A 6,109-nucleotide genomic window follows, 5' to 3' on the forward strand; every position below is an offset into this window, starting at 1 on the left:
TGTTCTTACCCTGGTATTGGAGCACCTCACAACTGGGAGTATTCCTGCAGCAGGATTTATTCACACACTCTGCATGGAGAAGCAGCAAAGGCACGGACTGGACTGAGTGCGCATGGGCTGCACAGAGCAGGGTGTTAAGCTCGGGGTGCTGCCTTTGTCATCTGTAAGTGTGTCACGCATGTGTGCAGTCGTTCAGTGTCCCCGATACTGGCCTTCCTCGCCTCAAGGGTTAAAGCCAATCCATTGGGTTCGTTGCAGAATATACACACGACCCGTGATGCTCTGGACTACATCTCAGTGCTGCTTAAGCAAGTGATGGGTAAAGGGTGAACCCGGGGTTTCTGAGGGAAGGTTAGTGGGGTTGGAAGCTAGCAAAGTTTGACAACATCTGTTCTTGCTCCTCACCCCTGGCAGAGGGTTTCCCTTGGCAGGGTTTCTCAGTCTTGCCAGCCTCTGCTATCTGCTGAGGGATGGGTTTCGCCATCAGGTGTGATCTCCCAGGCAGAAATTGGGTCACTGGCTTTTTGCACTGTGTGGTTGAAGTGTTGCTGACACACACAGCGCGGTGCATGGCATGCCGGGCTGCACGGCTGTGCACTGCTGCTGCAGGCAGTCGCTGCGATGGGCTGTTCCAAGTCACCTGCCACTCGTCCCTTTCCCTGGGCAGTTCTGGCGAAGGGGAGAAGGCAGCCCTGTAGCTGTGGAGGAGGCTGTCTGTCCTTCAGCTCTAACAGAGTGGGTCAGCGCCTCGCGGGGTGCCCTCCCTGCTGGGTGAGGGTCCCCTCACTAACCAGTTCTCTTGGGCAGGAGCGGGTCCCTGGAGGAGGGTTTGCATTGCAGCCCTGAGGCAGTGACCTTGTGGTGTGGCGGGCAGGCTGGAGAGGAAAGGTCGAGAGAAAACGAAGAAGCCTGTGCCCTGGTGTCGGTGTGGTACAGGGTGGGGGTGTCCAGAACAGTTCAAGTTCACTTGCATTTCTTCTGAATTTCTCTCCAGGGCTTTTTCTTTGTTCAGGGAAGTTTTATCCCCAGGGCTGAGTCACATGGGGACAGAGAACTACAAACCGGTGGTTGTGCAAGGAGGAAAGAGTGGTCAGTGATTTCTTGAGCTGTAACCTTGAGCCAGAACGTGGGAGTGTAAAACAATAAAAGTGTGGAAGCGGTGGGGCTGGGGCTTTGCTTGCCGTGGTGAGCTGCCACCAGAGAAGGCGCAGCGCTGTGTAAGGCGCTCCCCCTTGGGATGGTCCCTCACGGGCATGGTGCTGTGCAGGTGCTGTCCTAACCCTTCATCTCACACCAGTGCTGCTCTGACTCGTTGCATGCAAACTGGCTTTTTTTTCCTTTGAGGCTGCTCCCAGTGCTGGAGTCCTGCCGCACAGGTGAAGCAGAGCCGTTGTCACCTCTGCGGGATGTAGGAAGCAGGGCAGGCAGCGGTCCAGGGGGCTTGCTTATCAAATGTCAGAGTAGAATAGAATTCAGCCTGGCAGTCCCGAGGTGCTAGCATCATCCCAAGGGAATGCAGGGGCTGCAGTTCCAGGGTTTGGAAGCAAATGGGTCTCCCTCAGCTCTATTCCCATATCCTAGAGAACTTTCCAAGATTCCGTCCGTAGTCGTTAGGCTCAAATGCAGATTGGTTTGGAAGTGGAAGGAGCTTTTCCTTAGGAGTTTAGAATAGCCCTGGACTACTTAGTCTGCACGCATGGGGATCAATGTGTTAGTAATTCTTGTTCATAAGGAAGTTTAACTCCTTGTAGCATTGGTGCTTTCCCCCACTTTGAGGGGTGCATCAAAGCTGGGAACCCGCAGCAATGGCACGGGGAGGTCTCCCAGTGTCTGCCCTGCGTCCTGGGTTTTCCTCTGGGCCTGCAGTATGGGAACCTTCCCGTTCTCTGTTTGTGTTGTAAACTGCCTATTTTAAGCTGTAGTAAATAGAATGTTGTAGGGTGAGATTAACCAAAATAAGGAGGTGTTGGCAAGTAGTAAATAGGCATCTCTTCTTTCTTTAAAATCAAAGGCCTCAGCCTGTGTAGGTATGTTAATAGCTTCAGTAGTAATCCAGGGGCACAGGACTTTTTGTTTTGTGTTGGGGTTTTGATTGTTTGGATTTCATTACAGACAAGAGTGAATGGTGATGCTGAGAGGGCAGAGTTGACTATGGACTGCTTGGAAAAGAGCAGGGGAAAAGGCAGAGGTTGGGAAAGGAGCAGGGGAGGCTGAAACAAGTTGTATTTGCATCTTCCTTTCCAAGTTGCAGTGGTGGTGCTTTGTGCCCCGCCAGATCTGGGGGACGTAGCCGAGGTGGGGTCGCGCTGCTTGTCATAAGCGTCCCTGAAGTGGCTGTGTGATTCTTGACTGCAGACCTAAGCTAAGCTGTCCCACAGGGTTCGTTTGACTGAAGCCATTCAAAGGGGCTTTCCTTTTTGAAAAGTGGTAATTTTATTACAGGTAAAATGGATGAGGTCTCTGGAGATGCCTAATTTATAACTTCCACTGGGACAGCCTACCGCCAGCCGTGGCACACTCCAGCGTTCCCCAGGAAGCCCGGAGCTCCCTCCTTGGGCTCTTCCCTGGGACGAGTGGGGTCCTATGGGGCTCCCTCGCCTCGCGGGCTCGGCTGAGCTGGTCCCTGCAGCGAGTGGCACCGTCCTGCCGGACCCTCCCGAGCACCGGGGCGGGCCTTGGGCAGAGCCCTGGGATGATTTTCCTCTGGCACATCGGCTCAAAGGCTCTTGAGGCGGGGAGGCAGCGGGGAGTGAGGAGAGTGTTTTTGGAGCAGATGGAGAATAACGGCACCCGCCTGACACGGGTGCTTGGAGCATGGACACAAGGAGCATGGTTCAGCTCCACTTGTAGCCACGTATGCAGCCTGCTTGCCGCATGGCAGGAAACCTGGCTCTGCGCTTCCATGGTGGAAACTTCATTGGCAGTGGGGTTTTCCTGAAAAGAAAAAAATGAGATGCAAGCTTTATTTTTACTTTTGTTCTACTGCATCCACAAAATTATCCGGTCCCGTCTTGGTGCTGTTCCTAGGAAGCCTGCATGTCGGAGGCTGCTGAGCAAGAATTAAAGAACATGTGTCTTGCATTTAGTTTATTGCCTTGGGGGCTGTGCTTTGGCTTCAGTCACCTCTGCTTCTCTTCCTTCCCCACCCCCTTCAAAAGAAAAACCAGCAAAGCATGAGGAAACAATCTTGGCTGCACTGGGCAACAGCAGGGATGATGGCTTTTGAGGGAGAGTCTCAGGGCTCGGGCTTTTTGTCAGGGGAAACGTGAACGGTTCTTGTAGGACAGAAGTGCGGGGTGATGGGGCTCTGCTATGTGAGACTGCTCACCGCAGCCGAGGGGGCCGAAGGGCTGCCTGGCCCCCACCCACTCCCCCAGCCCAGGGAATTCAGTCAAAAGGTACCAGAGAGGGATCACTGCCGGCGGGTTTGCCCCGGCACCCTCCCAGCTCCTGGTGACCAGCGGTGCAGGGGCTTCAGAGCCAAGCACCGTGCGCAGCATTGCCCTTAATAGACACATACAGACTATCTGTGGTGAGCTTGTGTGATGGCGTTTTGAGTCCATTTGTCCTTCTGACCTTCACAACATCCTGTGGCAATATGTCCCACAACTTAATTATGTGTGAGTGGAAAAAGTGCTTCCTGTTTGTTTTCTAAATTGCCTGAAAGCATCCCCAGCTAATCCATCATCCTGATACGGTGGAAAGGTGAGTAATGGCCCCTGCTTTGGCTTGTCTATACTGCCTGCGAGTTTATAGACTTCTCTTCTGTCACCTGTCTCTGCTCCAGGCTGAAGCGTCGAGGTCTATTTAGCTCCTTAGGTGGGAGCCGGTGGGTGCTGTGCATCCTCCCCGCACTCAGCCCTGGACCCTTTCTAGTCCTATAGTGCTGTTTTGGAGGTGAGCATGTGCCCGAGGCTTTCCTCCTTTTGCTGAATGAAGAATGTAGAAAAGCTGCTGCAGATTCCCAGGTGTGTATTTTGGTGTCTAAAAACAGGGTTGAATGTTTATGATGGTGTTCTCCACCCTTGGGGTGAGCTGGAGGGGATGGTGGGTTGTGCTGTAGCTGTGACTGCACCAAGGTTTCAGCCTTCCCCTGGAAGAGGGAGATGGATCAAAGGGGCTCACTGGTTTGGGCACTTCGTGTCCCAGCTTCAGAACTCTGTGTGTGTGATGTTACTTTTTTTTTGGTACTCAAACTCTGCAGTTTGGATTCAAGAATGCTGAAGAGATGTTTCATGCTGTTTCTAGTGAGGTGCCCTCGTTTCTGGAAAACAGCACTTTCAAAGTAACTTGCGGATCTGGGTTTCTCTCCTGTGTGGCGTCTGGGTCTAGAGTGTCTGTGTCTCTCTCCGAGTGCACATAACCCACTTTTTTGGCCCTCTCAAGAAATACTCTTTTTTTGTTTGTAGCCGCAGATAGCAACATAAGAGCATCTCTTGGTTATATCATGTTCCCCTGCGAAGCTCTGCAGGAGCAGCTGACCGTGAGGTTTGCTATAGACACCTAGATGCTGGCTGGAAGCCAGTGTCTGGAGGAGATGACAGAATCCCACTAGGAAATACATTGGAACTTTCCAGTTGCCCTTGTGCTCGCAGGGCCCCACGCAAGCGCAGCAGGCGAGGAGCTGGGCTGAGCCGGGGCCAGCTGGCTGCTGTGCTTGGGCTCTGCCCTCCTGCACCGACCCCTCTCCAGGAGCCGGGATTCTCCGCTTGCTGCTCTTCCTTGGCTAGCTGCTGCCGTGCAGCCCTCGTGGGCTCCGACGGTGCCCAGAGGCTGCTGACTTGCAGCCTCCGCCAGGGCTCGGCACGCTGCTCCCCTCCTCCCACACGGGGAGCAAGGACAGGTGGGTGCCAAGGGATGTCACCGCCCGAAGGAGAGCAGGCAGGAGTCCCTGCTCTCCCATGAGCACCCAATGCCTCTGCCGGTGCCCCCCCTGCCCCCAGCCTGGGCAGCCTCCCAGTCTCACCGCTTTCCTGGCCCCGGAGCAGAGGGGATGCTCGGGAGGGATGTGGGGCAGCCCAGCCCTTCCTGAGGGACTTCACTGGAAGGACTGCTTTATCGGGGCAGGCGTGAAATGTTTGGCTGTCTTGTCAAATCCATAGCTCTAATTCTTCCAGTATGTTTCTGAATGTTCAAATACCACCTCTCTGGTGCCGGGGCTGGCGACATGGCTGTGCCTTGGTGTGAACCAGCACGTCGTGTGGGTACGTGGCGAGGAGCAGCCGCGTGAAGCTGCCGGGGCCAGAAAAACCACCAGAAATGAGTGAGGAAAGGTGGGGCCAGGCACGGGAGCAGGGGCACAGCAGCAGATGGCACTCCAGCATCAGCCATAACGGCGCCACCAGCGAGGCTGGGCTATTTCTGCCTGAGCCAGCAAGAGACGGTGGCTGTTCAGGCTCTCAATCCTTGAAGGAAGATGTATAATCTTCAGCCGTAAGATGCGTCTATAAGACCTTGATTTACATGCTTTGGATGTTCCTCTCTGCTCGCAGGTCCAGATTGTATCTCTGCTTGTGTAGATTTGTCTTTACACAGTGTCTGGACTTGAGATGATAAAGAAAAAGTGTTACTTTTCACTTGCAGAGACTGACCCCTAATTTGCTTGGGGATTTTTCTGTGATTGTGGCATGCCTTCCTGCACAGAGCTACCCCAGCACACAGAAGCAAGATATTTTTTTTTCAAATCAGATAATGTTCCCCCCCCCAGCTAAAATGAAGCGCGCTCACTGTGCTCACAGGAATTGGCCTGGTAGCTGTGGGTACCCACGCACGCGGTCCAGTGTGCTTTTTACAGAGGGGGCAAGTACAAACGAGTCAGGAAAAAATGTTCCTGTGGAGATGCTGCAAAAACAGTGCATGAAGGTGGCTTGCTTTGGTTTAATTAGCAATAAATGGAAACCTTATTTTCCTATTTCCAAGCCCGTTCGTATTTTAGAGACAGGCAACCTGAATGTACCTCATTAGACCAGACAAAACTGGCGCTTTCAGGAGCCTTTTGGTAGGCAAAAGGATGCTGAAGGATCACGGCTGTAATCTTGTTTTGTTTTTTAAGACCTGACAGAAATAATTCAACCCTGCTCTCACCGCCAAGGGAGGTGGAAGTGAGGAC

This window comes from Falco rusticolus, chromosome 1 (genome assembly GCF_015220075.1).
Source record: "Falco rusticolus isolate bFalRus1 chromosome 1, bFalRus1.pri, whole genome shotgun sequence".
Classification (NCBI taxonomy): domain Eukaryota; kingdom Metazoa; phylum Chordata; class Aves; order Falconiformes; family Falconidae; genus Falco; species Falco rusticolus.